Genomic DNA, 19,255 nt, shown 5'->3' with positions numbered 1-19,255 from the left:
ATTTGTTTGTCTGTCTTGTTACTGGCATTCCTGTTGCTTAACTACAGCATCGACAAAAGTTCTTGTCATACTGAAAACAAGATTTGAGCTGAATCCAAAGACTGTGGAGTCGGTGCAGCTGTGTGATGGGGAGGAGCTGGTACACGCTTTCAAAGATTTGAAACTATTAAGTATATATTCAAGGAAACAGCATCTGAAATGCTTTTATTTCTGGTGGTAACTGGTGATTTTCACCACATATAGCTTTGATTCTTATTATAACTTCTTGTATCAAGAGTCCAAGACTAGCTGACCTGACTTCTGTGAGTTAGCGATGGTAATTAGAGATGCCTGATCTATTTTATTGTGATATGTATATATGCTAGTACATGTTGACAATAGGAAGCATATAATGCAGAAGCCATTCTGCCAGAATCTCTCGCTGCTGTTTGGCCCCTTGTGTGACGGGTGGCACCAGTCACCACAAGTCACCGGTGGTGACCTAATGACCAGTCACCACTAGTCACCACCTAGTCTTGGTGCAGCAGCATTCTTGTACAGAACCCCTTTCTGTCTGTGAGCGCCTTTCTAGGAAGCAGCAGCAGCACAGCTGGCTGAGTGTCTGAGGCGTGCCATGGACAGAGGTGGTAAAAACCTACACAAGCAGCATAAGCCTTACTTCCTAACAATAAAACAGAGCTGCTGGCAGAAAGTGATAACAGTGTCAGTGGCTGTTTAGATTAGGGAAGGATCGGGTGTGTTCAGTGAAGGGGATAGTGTTTGTTTAGGTTTTCTCTCCTGGGATTAGTTTAGCATTTCAGGCACGTTTGGGAACTTTTTTTTTCCCCCAGTGGACTAAGATGTGAGCTGGACAGTGTGTATGGGTCTGAGAGAATAAGACTTTACAATGCCTCAGAAAAAGCAATTGCATATCCTATAATGCTAGCCTTGTTTCTGGGTGCCCGTATCGACTCTCAGTATTTGCCTGCTGACATTTCTTTCAGCCTAAAATCCAGAAGAAGATGCCTGTTTCAGCCTGTTGGGGCTGACAAAATACTAAAGATAGATAAAGCCATAGAGTAAAATGCAGCTGAAAGCAGTCCTGTACGGCGAGTCCCTGCGTGTGCTGTATCAGAGGGAACAGCTGGGATCTGCTACTGACAGCACTACTAAACCCACGGGTTTTTTTCCGTCTGACTGTAGGCTGAGTGTGCATGCCCTGTCCAGAGACATGAAGGTTATTTAGAGCAGCATGGTCTGAGTCACTTTGTCACAAGCTAGTTCAAAAGGCATAATGCTGTGTGTAAAACTGCTCCAAGAAGATGGGGAGCAGCCACAGAGGGACATACTCGTACAAATCACTATTCAGAGATCTTGAAACATTAAACCACATAGCTCTGAAAGAAAAGGCCAGGACCCCAAATATAATTGGCCAGGGTAATGGAAATTGTTAAAAGAATGAATGGGAGCAGCCACAGCCATTGCCAAAATCATTACGGTCATCAAGCTGAAAAATGAGCCTGGCAGTAGCAGTACATCCAGATGGCCAAACAACAAGACTTATTGGTAATACATCCATTTGCCTGATTGGAATCTTGTCCACCCACCAGCTCAGGGAGACTCCAGAGGAGTCCCAAAGGGGCTCCCAAAATCACAGGCACTGAGCTCCTCTCAGTCTCTGAGGACTCAACCTCCTCAGCGGTTGAACAACCACCAATGAAGGCACAGGTTCAGTGGAGTCCTACGTGCAAACACTGCATCGTGATGTTAAAATGGATTATTTTGTAACACTGCAGATCCTGTATTCCATGTGGCTGGGCTGAAGTGCTGTGTGTGCTGCCAGTATGGCTAAAAGCGTGTCAGCAATTAAGTACCCCAGGAGGTCTCTCTGAAAACTGATGTACAGGCTCGTGTAGCTCGCCTTGCAACATAACTTTTCCCAGCAGAATGTGATTGCTGTAATATGGAAGGGAGGTTTGCTCTACACATGCTAAGTACCCTTATCTCTCAAGTGGCCTGACTAACATAATTAGATTAAACTAAGAGGAATTGGGCTTTACCTTGTCTCTAGCTTGGATTTTGCCACTCCTTTTCAGACCCAGAGAAGGGACTTTGAGCCCGAAAGCCTCCCTACTCTTTCCAATTATATTAACTGGCCTAATAAAAATTTTACGTGCATGTTCTCTTCCTACAAACTCTGCTTCTCGCTTGCTACACATACAATTATTAGTTCCATCCTAGAATGGTTGGCATGTATGTAAATCGGAATAAGGGGATCTGACCTGAACTGTGGAGAAAGAAAAGAAAAAAGCCAAAGTTACTGTGCATCAGTGTAAGAGCCCTTGGCCAGCTGGCTGAGGAAGAAACCCCCTCCCCAGCAACTGAGCATTAGGGTTGGGAGCCTGAGGTCACTGTCACACAGAGGATATGGGAGCACACAAGGCATAAGTCAATCCATGGCTACAACTGTAATGGAATTTGCAGCTTTTTGTGACCAGCTCTGCTCCTCAGATCAGCTTTAGGAACAGTGCCTGACCCCTGTGGTGTGGAAGCAAACCTGGTTCTACTTTCCAGGTAGAACTCAAGGAGATTGACAGGGGTCCTGGAGTTATAATACAAAAATCACTAGTCACACTAACGTAAGCCAATTTCATGAAGGTAATTCAGATTAAGGAGCAGGTGAAGAAAATGCAATAAACATAGAAAAATGAGGTTTCTACTTCTCAACATGTCTTTTTAGGATGAGATTAAGAAGCAGAGTTTAATCTTAAAAAAGGCAGAGATGGAAATGAATAGTGAGGATGTTGCTTTGTTTGGGTTTGTTGTTTGGGTTTTTTTTTACTTTTGTAACAGCTTAAGTTTTTGAGTTCTTTTTCTGAAAATTGTCATTAATGTAGCACTGTTTTTCAGTAGTTAAAAATCAAATCCAGGTGGTTACCATAATATTAAGTTATCCTCTCTACAATTCACCAGTCCTCTTAAAGAGACAGCTTTCTTCATAAAGGATCTGCTTTATTTTTAGACAAAACTGTGGCTATTTTATGTCTAGCTCATTTTAAAAACTACTAGCAAGGCAGAACCAATAGATACTGACATTACAGCAAAACACAGTTTTTCTCAATTTGTAACCTCTTCTATGATACCAATATTGCAATATTATTTCTTGTTTACACTGACCAGCATCCTGATAACAAAAGGCAAAGACTTGATGTGGTAACAATAAACACTAGAATGTCCTAGATGTCCCTTTGCAGTACATCAGCACTATGAAGAGAGGTGTGTGTCAGCTGTGTTAGCAAAGTAAAGGTGCCTGGGACGCCTTCTCGCTTCCTCTCCTTTTTAAGTAAACCTTGAAAAGACAAACAGACCTCCCTTTCAGTGTGGGACTGAAATGTAGTACAGAATGATTCACACCAAATAAATAAATGCTTTTCAGTTGCAATCATTCCCTATTGAGTTGAAGTGGTATTATGCTGTTGTAGTCTCTTCAGTTCCAGAAAGCACACACAAATGACATGATTTTAACACTTTAGGAGGAGGAACTGCAGCTTGCACAGAGCACCCAGCCAAAATTGTATGATGACTGAGCTCAAATCTATGCCAGTTTACAACTTCCACTACAATTAATTTCATTTCTCCACTTCATTCCTGGAAAATTAACCCTGCATGAGAAGCCTCAGGCATTTCGTCTATCTCCAGCTTCCACAGTATTTGCCACTGAAGAGTTCAAAACACTTATAACCCCTTTTCAGTTTAAACTGGTTGACAGTAGGGCTGCTACACGAGGAAATTGAAATTCTACTCCCATCTACGACACCCATTCACCTTAAAGGGTATCAATAAACATACACAACAAAACTTTTGAACTGGTCATTTTGAGCACAAACGCATGCATAGGAATACTCCCACCTAACGCTGAAACACAACCACCTCTTTGGTGAGCCGCATAAGTGATACCACAGTTTGTAGCAACACTAAATAATCATCTACTCAGCCTACAGCAAAAATTGAAGCAGTGGGAATGCGCAACATTTGAATCAGCACTTGTTGGGAAAACATTTCTCTTGTGACATAGAAACCTTATTGACTGCAAATATCCATAACTTTGATAGTACTGTACTTACACCTGGTAAATTCTGCAAAAAGGTCTTCAACGCTGGGATTAGGACAGAGATCTTGTTATTAGCTGGAGTGAGCAGACCACGTGAGAAGGACCATTGTTCCTGCTGACAGTAGCTTTGCACTTCTAGGAAGAATTCTTCTTATAAACACCAGCTCCAGCCCTGCGAAATATGTATATTCTGATGAGACCGTAGTCAGAGACGATGCAACAGTCACGACACTGATTTGTCACATACAGTTTCTACGTTCTATGTGAATGAATCTCTCTCTTCAGACTCAGCTCTGTAATGAAAACACTTTGCTTGAGGTCTGAATTTGTTCTTTCCTTTCATTCTTTAATATTCCTGTAGAGGTGAGGTCTGATACTCCTGTACATGTGCAATAGCATCTGATTTCCCCAAATGTCCTATTAATTTGAACAGGATCATTTAATATTAGACATATCATGCAGATGTTACAGTTAGCATTTCTGAGGTTTGTCTGTGCTGACAAACAATTCTGCCAAGGAGTTTGCTCATTAAAGCAAACAGACAAACAAAACAAACCAAATCTAGGTGAGACCTGAATGCATTTAAGTTAAGTTTTTCAGTATGCTTAAATAACAACAACAACAAAAAAGTAGATGATTTTCCTGTATCCATTTAATAACAAAAAAGTGTATTTCTAATATTATATAAGGTTCAGTTTTTCATTGGGTTTGGGATCTATGGGAATTCTTTCCTTAGTAAAAAGAAACAAACAGAAAAAATTCTCTATTTTCCCAGTGGTGCTCATTACTGATGCAGACTCACTGTCGAATTGCCACTACGCTGCAGAAACATATACAAATCAAAAGCCTTCATATACTGGAAATGTAACAATTTAGCAAGCAGAATATACAATTCATATAGCTAAGAACGGAGAGTAGGCACCAAAAAATTTGAAATATTTTGTCAGTTTGTGGTTTTTTAATATAACTTAAGAAATTTAAGAATATTGTCTTGAAATATTATTCATATATACTGTCAGATTATGTGAATTCTGTTCCACAACGGTTGCCTTCTCCTTGGAAAAAATACATGTTAAACCATTGTAATTATCTAATTATTTTTTCTTTTTTTTCTTTTAATTGGAAAACTGCATAGAATTAGTTGCAATTATAAAAATTCAGATCAAACTGCTTAAAATTTAACTCTGTAAGTAAAAAATACATATGTATAAAATTAGCAATGTTTAAAAGTCTAAACAGATCAGTTTCTGTAGTAGCCAGTTGTTCACTAGTAAACATGCTCCATCTTTCTACTACGAAGCAGCAGATGAATTCTTGCAATTCTCTTTGTAATTCTGATCCAAGTCCTTCTGAAGCCAGTGGAAAGATTTATATTAAAACAACTCATTAGGACTTCATTTTACATGTGTTTGTCTCACTCAGATGAGTGCTTACTTCATCTTGTTATTGCAGGGCTTCCAATCTCAGCTCTACAGTCTGTAAAGAGTTCATTTTTTTCTCAAAACTGAGATCGTATATTAAAGAGAGCACTGTGGGACAGCAACAGACATTTGTTACTGGTCCATGGCAAGATTCCAAATTGTATCAATTCTAGGAATATACTTTCAATAAATTTAGAGATAACAAATCATACTGACCACAAAAAATGTCCTTAGGTGACACCAATAATGAAGGAGAGTCACTTCTGACAGGCAATTCTTGTTCTTGCAGGTGTGCTCTCACAAGGCTGGGAAAGTCTTTATTTTTGCGTGTTTCCATGGTAATGTTGGCAGTCCTAAATGGAAACAAAAATATTTAAAAGGAGATGTTAAAAAAAAAAGCGTGATTCAAATGTGACTGAAGTTTGTATTTTTCTAAGAGTAGAAAGCAGAAATGTTGTTGTATATGGTTTTAAAAATTCTATCTAAATTCAATCCAAAGACAAATTGAGGCACATTTTTACAAACTGTTGTGGGTTTGGCATCATTAAAAACACTTTAAGGAAGGGCTTTTAAGAATCAGCAAACATAAAGTGACTTCTTTCATGTTTTGTTTTCTGAAACAGGCAGCCATTTTCTACAACTTGAATTTCCATATAATCAAAATAATCCTTGTAAGGGTGAAAACGGTTGCTGCCAAAAGGACACAAGACAAAAACCCAAGCAGGTTTCGTTTCTTTTAGAAATCGCTTTCAAACATTTTGAATGCTTAAGATGAAACATACACCGTCTTTAAAAGAAGTCTCCAACACTCAAGAGAGCTTTCTAAATTTTCTTTTTTTTACTCCTGAAAATGAAATCAGGTAAGAAGCTCTGCACCTACACTGCAAGACAGAGAGTACTGAAGGTGCTGTCTGTGCCTTTGCTTCTGCTTCGGATGGAGGCCGAGCCGTCAGATGGCCTGATGCTGAGGTAGCTTCAGGGACCTGCTGGCAGGGCTATTTATACACCGTGGTCGAAAAATAGCACTTGAAAGTGCCTCTGTTACAAGGCCCTGGTTGAAAAAAACCCAATTCCGCATCTGTTAAAACTTCCAAAAATTGCTTTCCTCAGTGTAGAAGCCGGATATATATTTGTTGAATCAGGCTCTTAATTAGGTAGGACACAAAGGGCTTTCTCCCCCTGCTGTACTTCCTGCTCAACAGCAGTGTCCCCCCTGCTTTCTGCTAACCCTGCTAAAATCCGATGTGGGATTTTTGTTGTTGTTGTTATTTATTTCCACAAAGATATGGTAGTAATCAGCAACCGATTCCCTTTCTCCCTCCCCCTTCCCCCTTTTAATTTCAATATTTTTTTTTTTCAAGCCAAATTTCTTCCCGCTTACTTGGGCTGGTCTTTTCATTAAAACAAGTCCTTCAAGTGACCCCCAAACATTTGCCCTTCCTGTCCATTCTTGGTTATGCCAAAACTGTTAGTTCACAACAGGAAACCAATAGCTTGTGCTATCAGGAGACATTTCCTTCACAGCACAAAACGTCTGAATAATAATTTCAAGCAAGGCTTCACCCATTTCCTGTGAAAGGAGGGAAGTTTGCCTATCCCAGTCCCTCAGAGCTCTTTGTTTCCATCCCTTCGTGACGTAATGCTTTCTGCAGAGGGAAGATGGATCATTTTCCCTGAACAGCACTAAATTCAATATCCTGTGTAAAGTTTTCATGCTGCTCTTCAGCAATGAAACATGTAACGTTTACAAATAATAAAAAGTTATGCTCTGGTTTATACTTGTGGTGTCTCTTTCAAAAAATAAACTGAACTTTTGGTGCCTGGAAAGTAACTATAATGAAAACATGAAGGCTAAAGACAGTCTGGTTTACTAAACATTTTCCTGGCAGGCTTTTTAACTCTGCAGCCCTAAGTGCTGCCTCTCCTCCCAGCAGAGAGCAGAGCCCACCTGGTACCAGCTCTTGCTGAGGACCAGAATGCCCCAGACTGGAATGTCCATTGTGGCACTGCACTTTACAGGAATACTGCAGATAAACCATCTCAAACAATTAAGCACATGCTTAAATTCATCCCTATATAGCAAAACATTCACTTAAGGGAATACTGAAGAGTGACTGACTTTTTAAAGCGATGCGCTACATCAAAGCCTTAATATAATGGCAATGCTAAATTGTTCAAAAGGGAATTGGCAAGCAATGCATGTGTTAGTTCTTCAGTGCTGGAATATTTAGGGATATTTAGGATGCATAATTTTAGGCAAAAAAATGTGTTAAGCTATTCTTTATCCATAAAAGAAGTAAGCATAGATATTGCTATGTATAAGCTACTTTTTTCCACTGAAACCTACTGCGGTGTTTCTGAACTTATTCTTGTAAAAAGATACAACTTGGAATCAGGATATGTGTTTTATTTAATTTTCTACAGGTTTTTTTTTTTTTTTTAACAAGCTTAATAAGGGCTTGTGAATATTTGGGGGTTTTTTTAAAATCACCTGTCTCAGGAAGCAAGCAAGCATAAAAGGAGAATTTGTCAAACAGTTTGAGGACCTTAAAAGTAGCTCTTGTCACAATTGTTATTATACTGCAGTTTTAATTACATTATTTGCTGTCACACAAAAACCACTGTAAATCTCTCTCTCCATTATTCTGAAGACAATAAAAGTTTTATTACATTTGTGTCCTCTGTGTGTTTGTCATTTGAAATGTTTGAGCCAACTTGAAATACTGCATCTTTTTTTCTAATTCCCTGGTTCTAATCAAGAGGCCCAGCAGAGTCCACTTACCGGTTTCTTCCCTCCTTTGACAGGCATGGCATGCATTTCCGACCCTCCGCCTCCTCAGCTGGGATGCCACAGGTAGTAGGCACCTTCCTTCACGCAGATTCTAGTCATGTTTGTGTTAGCTAAATAAACCATTTTAACACCTCTCCACTAGGAGCTGTGTTTAAGAATAGCAGCTTTGTGTTTCAGCGTCTCTTGCTTGATAGACAGGAATGTGTTTTTCTTGCTGAAAGTCAGCAGGACCTTTGCATTTTGTGTTTTCCAGTCCATTTCCAGAAGTAGATCTGTCGGTGCAGAGATTCTCTGCACGAGGCAGATTTCACCCCCCCTTACCACCTTCAGTCCTCACTTTCCCCATCAGTGACTGTAAGATATGAGACAATATCGTTCTCTTTATATTTGTTTCAGAGGAACTGTAAAAATGAATTTTTTTTCACTACAGCTGGGGCCAAGTAGAGTGTTTCCCTCTCAGTGTCTTTCACAGATCAGAAAACTGGTTCTGAATCAAGAAAAAAGGCTGTAAAATACCATTTGGTCATTTTTCTAATTGTTCAGCCTTAAACTGGGACATCTTGTTGAACACCTGCTTTGAAGGTAATACCCCAAGGCTATTGTCGCATCTTGCTTTTCTTTTTTTCCCTTCCCAATTTTGAATTCCCTTTCATCTGGGCATTTGAGTATGACTAAGTTACATTCAATTGTGTAACAAAACCCCAACTGGTTGGTAATTCAATGGTTTGTAAGGCCAAATCCGGAAACCCTTACTTTGTTCTGGCCATCTGGCTCCAAAGCAGAGTAACAGGTGAGCTGGAGGATGTTCTGAGAAAAGCAATGCAAAAAACTGTGTTATTCGATTGGCTATTAGAGAAATACAAATGCCAAGGTATAAACATGCATACTTAAGAAAAAAATATGAGGCCAATCATCAGAGAAAGCTTTCTGTCTATCCCATGTTTTAATATCACACAAAGATCTTTTATAGCAACTGTGGGAACACAATGTCCTTTTCAGCTTGTAAAACTACATTTGCAAAGCGCTCTGAAAAGGGCTGTGGGTACCACCACAAACTGGCAAGAAATGACATCTAAGTCCCTTCCTTCCTATTATTAACTTGTGTAATACTGTATATATTTCAGTAAACTTCACTAGAAATCCCATGAGAATGGGAGTTTGGGCAGAGTATTTATATTTTGCTATGGAACAGATCACAGAACTCTGTCCATCCGTCAAAACACACAAGCAAATCATGCTTAAACCCAATTCTTTAGTTGGTGAGCTGAGACTTGGAAAAATTAGGAAACTTGATGAAGGCCATGTAGGAATGAATGAGAGAAAAGAGGCTCATGTGGCATCGTCTGTGAGCCATTACAGAGGCTGCAACTGCATGTACCAGCTTCTGGGACGCATCACACAGTGCCAGTGTGCAGATGGTTCTAGACTTCTCTGTTTTATACACATCAAAATTGTCAGAGAAGTCTAGCGTGCTCATTGCAGCAGCAGTGATGGTCTCTGGTGTGGCTGGAGGGGAAGGGAGAAAAGGTGGTGCAGAACAACGCTAACAGAGCAGGCAATGCCAGTAGCTGGGGCTGATCAAACATCCCTACTGAGCCCACAGAGGCACAAAAGGAGCTAAGAGCTGACATTTTTAACACTGGAATTTTCAGGCAAGTAAAATCATAATTTTATCAGAATAGGGATATAAACATTGTATCATATATAACTCTTGGCTTGAAGTCCTGTTAGGCAACAGAGAAGTCTTGGAAACTAGATACCTTTATAATCTATGCCCCTTAAATAGGCTAAATCCCTCTAACACCTTTCATGCCAGCATTTCTTCTGCATAGTGATCAGGCTCTCATTATGTTTGACATTTTATTTCCACTGTTGAATTGTCTTTTCCTTGTTTTGCTCATTCGCAGTGCATACTGGCCAACCTACAAAAAAGTAATTTGAATGTTTTAAACCAGACTAATATATTTTGACTGTATCCTTGCTGACACAGAGGACTGTAATGCAGCCAGCTGTTCATTGTTACTATATAAAATAAAGTAGAACTCCCTTGTGATATTCTATATACTAACAAATGATGTAATGAAATTCTGGCCATGTGAAAATGCTATCGTTATACCACCCAGCATCCCCATGAGCAGTCAGAGGCCAAGTCACTTGTCTGAAAAGCCCCATTAACACATCATCCTTACAATTTGGAACTGTGATTGGTTTAACCTGACGTGCTGCTCATTTTCAGAGTCCTGCATTCTCCAATAGTACAAGTACACTTTGTACTGGTGAAAAGGTGTTCAAGACAAAGGCTGAGGACTTTTCTCTGTTAATGTGATATGTATAGATCTGTACACATGGGATGTAAAGAGCTGATTACAAGAAACATGGTCTACAAGTTGCAGGTGGGACTGCTCAGGTAAGGAAAGACAAAGAGGGAGAGAAATCCATGCAGAGAGGAGGAAAGTGTATCCTCCAAAAGAACTTGGTAAACTCTATTTAACATGTTTCTGCCCTCCTCCCCCATCTCCACCTGTATAGCTGTTGTATGGTGTCAGTGATTCAGTTTCTAACACAAGCCCACACACAGGTGTAGGATCACAGCTAAAGACACAGAAATGCAGAGTGGGAGTGAGCCCAAATGCAGGCTGTTACAGTCTACATCAGCACTGAAACCTGCTTCTCACAAAGCTGAACCTGAAAGCATGAAAAGAAAAGGAGCAGGGGGACGAACAAAGGAAAAAAGGTGGGTGAGCTATTTTAATGTGCACTGAAAAGTCTTGTGAGCTTTGTACTTTTATTAAATTTGAAACTTTAATCTCTTGCCCTTTTTAGAACCCGTTCAACACCTTATTGGAGAGCATATGCTCTCTGGAAAGTGATAAGATGGAAAGGAGAAAGTTCTGGGTTAATAGGGTTCCTGGGGGTAAAAGGACTGAGACCAGCCATTCCCAGTAAATGCTGGGGGTTGCAGGGCAATCCTGCGTGATGCTGGTCTTTTTGGGCTTTCAGAATAGGACCTCTAGAGCAAGAACATGAGCACTGCACCATACCTGACTGCAGGATGTTAGTCTCTTTTATCAGAGACCGAGTTATTGGGAGATTCCCCAACTCTTCCACTGCATGACACCATAGTTAGCACTTCCAGCAACAGCGAGGGCTCATTTCTCTGGTGGGAAAGGACGTGAGTCTGTCTCCTGTCAAAATAAAAAGCAACAATTAGCTGAGGTGATTGCACAAACTGAAGTTAGGAGAAATCCTAAGAGCGCATGAGGACAGCAAAGCTTTGCCCTGCACAAGGCAGAACTTTTGGAGAGTTACCCCCTGAACAAGGCAGTAGGACTGTGCTGCCCAGAGCGTGGCCACACAGACATATCAGCGCATGACAATTAGTCTTGTGCAAAGCACCACTGGGGATGTTCACATGCTTCTGGCTCTGGAGAAAACTTATTTGTAGCCAAAACGGGTATCTCTACTATGCAATGCAGACATACCCCGAGAGCCAATATAAACAGGTTAAAGCAGCCTGGATGTATCTCTGAGAGAACGGGGATGATGTTTCTTTCTCTGATTCACAAAAGACAGGCAGAAACATTAAGTCTGAAAACACCAGTCCCACATCAGCTTTGCCTGATTAAGGCTTTCAAACAAGGGATAAACTCTCATCTGAGCTTGAGCCTCTAGGTGCTTTATCTGTTCTCTCCTAGAGGATTCACTGCAATAAATATCAGTGGGTTTTCACTAGCAAGGATGGGGAGGAGGAACACCACCATATGGCATTTCCCAAGTGTGTTCATATCACATGCCTTTTACATATTTACATTTCTTTGCCATGGTCTGAGCCCAACCTCAGGCTAACCTTGAACCTTGCAAACTAAATACAGCCCTGCTAGTGTAGCTGGAACAGGTGGGAGAGCCAGATAACACAGAAAAAGCTCGATCTACAGTAAAAAGAAAGAAAAAAAATACTCCCCAAAATCTGTGCTATTAGAGCTACCCTTCTTGCTACACTGACAACATTTTATTTTGGAAATCGCAGTGATGTATGTTCACCACCACCATGAAGCTGAATGCAAAAATCTTATAGTTTTATTGCCCAAATAGCATACAGGGTCCTGAGACATTAAGGAGAGAGACAGACTGCTGACTCACACGCCCTTGCTTCCAGCTGAGCAACAGCCTTGGGGAACTATGGAGCAGAAAAGCCATTATACAGATCTGCTCCTACTCCATAATCTGCCTGGAGAAAATAAATAGATATTCCCTTCCTGTACCTTGGATGGTGTCTGCTGCGAGCAGTGCTAAAGCTGTCCAACTCCCACAGAGCCACGTCTACACTTGAGCTCCCAGGAGAGCTGCTGACCCAATTGGAGCACCTGGGGGAATAGTGTGCTAAAATTCCCACGAGCAGATATGACTGTGGGCTGTGATTCAAGATCTGAGACTTCATGAAACAGTTTTATTCCTGCACGATAATTAGCAGTGTAAATGAACTGGCAAGAACCATTTTACATGGAAGACCAATTCTTAATTCTTAACATGGCCTCTAAGATTGTCTAATCATAAAACACATGTTTATATATAAAGTTTATTTTATTTTTAAATTCACTTCATTTTTTAAAAAAACATAACTCCCCCCTCCCTCCCCCTGGAAGATAGATAATATTTTATGAAGTATTTTGGCAGGAGCCACAGATTATTGTATTTATTGGCGACATCATAATGAATTAAAGTAAAAGGAAAAAAATTAAAGCTATTAGAAAGAGGTCAAATTCCAGCCATTTCTCTAGAGCAAGGTTCAGTTTTCAAGTAATTTTTCAAAAGAGGTTTTACATTTACAAAATCTAATGTGGTTAATTTGAAACTGAATGAGCTAATTTGGTTTGATACCCTGGACGCTGCAAATGTATTGCTTCCCTTTGTGTGATAATGTTATTTATCATTTTTCTTCTGCTACCCTGTCAAAAGAACCATTTCAATTTCAGACTTCCATATTCATGAAAGCTTGTGCTGCTCCATTGTTTCAGCACTGGAAAAACATCTCTGGAAGGATCTCAACAGTGTGAGTTAGGAAGGGTGGAAAATAGGATGCTGCCTGCTGAACACTGCCTGTTCAGGATTGCTACACTTAAGTTTCCAGAAAACTGAGCATGAATTCTATCTCATCTAAGTTTTGGGTATTTTGTTGGTGTTTTGGTTTGGTTTTTTTTTTCCTATGGCCTTTCTGGCATCATTTCTAGAACAACTCCCAGGAGGTGCTGAGTTTGAATATTTCCAAAATTTACAGGTTTCACCCTGTGGCTTTGAAGCACATATAAGTTCTGCAAGACGGAGAAAGTGAAATTAACGGCTTGCCTTCCACCTCTAGGCCATTGAGCTGAATCATGCTACCTTGTAGGAGTTGTTCAGTGGCACACTTGAGTGCTGCTCACAGTTTCAATACATTTCCTGACTTAGAGATGTTGACAACTCCCCTCCTGTCCAGCCCTACACAGCAAAGCCCTCTGGCAGACCTTAGGAAGAGTGAGAACTGAGAGGGGCAGCAGCCCTAACACAGATGTTTACCACTCAGTTAATTAACTCTATCTTGGTGTTAACCACTTGCACATTCAACACAGAGCAGAAACATACAGGAGGAGGACAACTTAATACAAAAAAGATTCAAGCAAAAAATTAATTGATTTCAATATTGTTAGGAATAAAAAAGGAAAATTTCAATCCAAAACCTGTGTGCTCCATCCACAACTCAAAACTGATAAAACCACCCTGCAATATTGCTGGTTTCCCTCTTTGCACTGAAAAACAACACATACATAGTCATTACCATGGAGTAGTCCTGTGAAGACCCAGGGCAAACAGTCCTCCACTGATTTCACACTTATTTCACAATGTACATCCCTTATCACAAGGCTTCACAACTACACAATTTCCCCCTTTTGCCCAACACACAGGGCCCTGGGACCACTCATGAACTAGCCAACATCCCCTTCCACCCATCTCTTTCAGAGTCCTGGTGAGACACATGGGTCTACACGAAGGAACTACTTTACTGTTGGGTATTTTCCTGTCTGGGCTACAGTGTTTTGAGCTGCTGCTGCAGGCTACAGAACTCCAAGAATTTTGTTAAGAGGAAAAACCATCAGAAAAGATCTCTGTTACATGGTTAAACACACTTATGAAACTCTGCCTACCCAACGAGTTTTGTACATTGGCTTGAAAATCCAGCTGCGAGCCGTACAAAGGAAATGACGACAGGATATAAAGGACTAGGGAATATTCAATATTTACTAAACAAAGATCTTAGTTTGAGTATGCGTCCAGTCATACCATAAGTATTTGACAGAAACAGCGCTCTGTGCTGGGACAGTTTGGAGAGTCATTGCTGTCATTTTGGAGTGCACATGCAATAAATCACCTTGCATTAATGTACTTGCAATAGCTGAATTTTTCCTTGACTCTTAAATTATGAATTCAAGCTAGAAAGCAAGCCAAAAGGCATTGGTAAATACTGGAACAAAACCTGAAACCCTGATAGACCCATGATCATTTTGAGAAGTTCAGTTCACACCGTCGTTGTTCAAAGGAACTCTCTTCAGAGGAAGAATTTCCAAGCTCAGACCTGAACTCAAGTTAAAATCACACCAACTTGTTGAAAGAGATTTTACAACTTCAACTGACTTCTGAAGTGACTAGAGAGCAGTTCAGAACATTTTTAATATTACCAGATGAGAGTTGTTCCTTTAGCTCAATATGTTATGTCTTCTCCTTGGGAACTGAAGAAAAGGGCTATTGTAAAACGTAATTATTTATGAACTGTGTTATGGTGTTTGCCAAATGACAGTGTGCAAGGGGCCCCATGTCTAAGTGGGCTGCACAGAGCTTTGGCACTGTAGTGACAGACTGCCACCTTTTAGGAGCCTTTAGTCTGGAGAGTCAACAGAGGCAAAAGGCTGGAGATTATCAGCTCCAGGTTGGAGATGGCCAAAGTGATTAAATTACTTGCCTGGGTAGAGCAGAAAACTGAACTCAGTTCTCCTGAGGCCCATGGTTGCACCCGTGATGTGCTGTGACTCACAGCTAACTCATGGTTGACTAACAATAGTTTAGATTTCAGTTATCGGAGATTACCCAGCTTCTCTACCCTTTGCATTACGTTTCTAGGATCATTTGAGTGGTCACACTTTACAGGCACTCTTGTTGATGGAAATTAATTTTGAGGCTCAGAGACCTAAACATCTGCAGCCACCTTGGTTCACAAAAGATGATAAAAGACCTAAGAGAAAATCTGTAATTCCATGCAGCCCAGGTGAGTCAGGTGCAAGCAAGCAGCAGTCCCAGTTCTGATAAGACACATTTCAAAAGACCTTTGATTTGCTAGCTGTAAATTCAGGGGAACTGCGATCGCTTTGGGGTTAGTCCTTGACAAGTATAAGTGCTGTAGTCTAAAAATAAATTATTTGGTAACACCTTGAAACCAGACTCCATTGAAAGGACGAGCTACAGTGGTCCCGCGTTTATGACGGACTTGCTTCTACTTTCAGGTTTTTTGCTCTCATTTTATCAGGATCCTCTGTCATCATTGCATTTCCTGAACTTTCCCATCATTGATTTACTTTTTTGTTCAATTGTGTCCCTATTTCTTTTCTCAGGTGCTGCTTATGCATCAGTTTGAATAAAGTGATATATAAACATTTGCTGGATCAGTGTGAAAAAAGGTTTGCTTCTTTCCTAGCTGCTAATATGGGTGCCAGATTGAAAAGAACCACAGAAACAAAAAAATAGTGGTAAATCAAGCTTTTTGCACCTTTTGAACATCTTTGAAAGGCAACTTTTTCTCCTTTTACCTTCATAGTTCAACTAATATTGAACTCTGAAACAGGTCTCTTCTTGTTCAAGTAAAGCCTGGCCCCTGCCTAAGATAGCAATGGGTTTTATACCCCTGCACCTACCATTCAGTCCAGAACCACTATAAACTTCTCTCAGCCAGCTGCAGATCTTCCTGCCTCCCTTCCCTCTATTCCTCTGCAGGAAAAAAAAATGTTTTAATATTTAGTTTCCCTGCAAGTTTCTTAGTGCTGCTTATCTCTGGAAAGGGTTTCGATCTTTTCCTGCTTTGATTAAACGACGACACAGATGGGAAAGTTGTGTTACTTGTGCCATTAGCAGCATTGCTAATTTTCTCAAGTTGACAGCCCAGGACCAGGTGAGAATTTATTGTAGGAGGCTTTTTTTTTTTTTTTCCTTGCAGTACCTGTGCAAGGTATAGAAAGCAACAGAAATAGCTGCAGAGTATCTGGCTAGCAAGCCTTAACCGAGTCATTCACTTCAGGTGTCCTTGATGTTGCTGTACAGGGAGCCCAATCATTATTTGGTAGTTAACGCTCTCTTTTATGATCTCATTTTTCCTTGTAACTGTGAGAATGAAGGAGTTTTGCTCAACCGTACCAGCTTGTTCCAAAGTCAGGGGAGACTTCATGCAGTATTGAACAACACAATAACATGTCAGGAAAAATAAATTAAATGGCTTTGTGGTGTCAGCTTGTGAAGAATTGAGATGAAATATTTTTTCCATGTGCCGAATGAGCACAGACAAAATCTGTCTAGATACTGGACTCACTACAACCTGCTTGTATCATTTTTGGAGGAACGAACAGTCTGTCTTATGGCAGACACTCAACCACGCTACACGCTCTGAAAAATACTCCCTTTTCTCAGAATTAAATTCTTCATAGCTCGGTAAGACAGAGTGGAAGCTATTTAGTAGAGTCTTCTGGAATAGCAAAGCACATTGGCTGTGATTGTATACAGTGCCGATTTTTTTTTCTTAGGTTCTAACTCCTCTTGAATTGGAACTAAATGAATAAACCCCAATAAAAGGAGAATTCAAAAAAATCAAGTGCCTGTTCCAGGTGAGCTCATATGTTGGAGAGCAAGTTCTGGGTGATTGTGGGTTACTGGAAGTCTATGCTGGGTGGAAGTATATATGATTTTTTTTCCAGGGTTAGGATGCCTCCAGCTTCATCTAAGTTGATTTTAGGTAACTACATTTTATTTAAGCCTTAAAGTTTCAGTTCCCAGAAACATCAGATTGTTACTTTCTAATTAAAAAACAACAACAAAACAGACCCTCAAAAATCACCAAAACAACAACAAAAAACCACAACAAAAAACCCAAACAAAACCATCATATTATTCCAGGGAGGACTATCCATGTGTAAAATGTGCATTTTTCTTTCTCTGACCTACCCACATTCCTATGAATTTCATTTACTATCAAGCCACTGTCAACCGGGAGAGACAACACGTTCTGCAAAGAGCAGCCTGTAAGTCTTATTTTAAACACTGAAACTATCACAGTGTCTGGTTTAAGTACAGCAAATTGAGCATGAAGAAACAGCTTTCAGAATAGGCTTTATGTGAAGAGCCTCACAGTGTCCTTGCGGGGGAGGGGGAAACAGCCCAAAGGCTGCAACCTCTTTTTTTATTTTTAAACATGAAAGCGACAATTCTTGAGTTTTCATTCACAACTTCTCAAACACGAAGCACGTTAATGCCCGCAAAACTGCTTATTCTGTGGCTGCATTCCAAGTCCTAGCAAGACACTTTATTCATTGCAGCAGCTGAAAGCACCACCCATTCTCACTGTATCTTTCAGGCCACAATCGCTGGTGTCAGATGTGTTTTTACTAACGAGACTGTGGAACTGGTAAGCAGAGAGCTTTCCCACCCTTCCCTTCTCCCAAGCATCCGACCAGCCACGGTTTCAGAGTGGCCACACCCTGCTTGTTATTGTTGAATTCAAATATTAAAGGTGGGTTCTTTTATATTTTCCTTAGCCTTTCACCTTTATTTAAAATAGAGTGCATTCAAGGGACATCTGTGTTACTGGCAACAACATCACATGAAGGAGCTTTCTATAAATAACATCACTATTAAATAAACGGCTGGAGCAAAGCACTTACTAGCACGATGAAGTCAGTATTGTGTTATTTATTCTTGGTAGATCTGACTGTTAGTGAAGTGTACATTTGTTTTCATTTTGAAACGATACATTTAAGGTGCAAATAAAATTGAAAAGCAAGATCCAGAAGATGTGTTGCCAAAATTGCTAAATTTCCTGGGTGACACTGGCAAAATGTCTAACATCCAAATTCAAAAAGCAACTCCTGAGTTTTTGCACTTATTATTTTTAAAGGTCATTTTTGAAAATGTGGGTTCTCTTCTCCTTTATCTCTGTGTTTTTCAGCTGTAAAATAGGGTTAATAACACTTAACTGGTTCACAAAAGTATTATGATGGTTAAAACATTCATGTGAGTAAAGTACATTAAGTTTCTCTGACTGAATGAGTCACTACAATACAGAAATTATTTCAATTTGAGATGTTTGGCATGTGAAGGAGCAAGGTAAACACTAGATCATTTTCTCCTGTTTTCACAACTGAAAAAAATGTGAACTCTATAAAACAGAGGCCAGACTTTCAAAGAGCTACAGAAAACCTATCCAAGTATACATTTATAGCATAATGTAGACATACCCCAAACCAGTCCTAAATTGGCTTGCTAAGGGTTGGTCAAGGTCTAGTCAAAACTTTGATTTGCTGGGGAAATTCAGTAAATTACCCTGACAAACTCCTTACTCCATCTCTAAATTATTACTCTTAAATAAGCTAAGTAAACCTACCTTGAATGTTTACACTCTGAAGAAATGTCTGCAGCGAAGACAATGTAATTTAAACAAATAAAATGACAAGAATTCAGGAGAAAAACAAGGACAAGAAAAAAGAACATAAAAAGACATAGGAAGTGGTAATAGATATGATTTCATCAAGAAGGCCCAGTAGCAGCAAAGAGATTATGGAAGAAAACCTATAAAATTAATTAGAATAATATATTGTTTTCCTACTCCCAAATAGCCCATGGAATGTAATGAACATGATAAAAGAAAATTTTACCTTCCCCCCCCCC

The 19,255-nt window shown here is 40.0% G+C and overlaps 1 long non-coding RNA gene across 1 annotated transcript in view; it reads right to left on the bottom strand.

The window, feature by feature from the left end:
* Positions 1–1,254: 1,254 nt before the first annotated feature.
* The window catches only part of LOC106889537, a 22,065-nt gene continuing 4,064 nt past the window's right edge, over positions 1,255–19,255 (bottom strand). The window contains exons 4-9 of the long non-coding RNA XR_001412355.1: positions 11,344–11,487; positions 10,063–10,224; positions 9,056–9,109; positions 8,294–8,654; positions 5,728–5,864; positions 1,255–4,262 (exon numbers count right to left, since the gene is read on the bottom strand). This is a non-coding gene — a long non-coding RNA (uncharacterized LOC106889537). The remainder of the gene's footprint in view (positions 4,263–5,727; positions 5,865–8,293; positions 8,655–9,055; positions 9,110–10,062; positions 10,225–11,343; positions 11,488–19,255) is intronic.

Source organism: Calidris pugnax, unplaced genomic scaffold (assembly GCF_001431845.1).
Source record: "Calidris pugnax isolate Ruff unplaced genomic scaffold, ASM143184v1 scaffold70, whole genome shotgun sequence".
NCBI lineage: Eukaryota > Metazoa > Chordata > Aves > Charadriiformes > Scolopacidae > Calidris > Calidris pugnax.
Note: the sequence above shows the minus strand (reverse complement) of the source record. Positions and strands in the feature narration are given on the sequence as shown.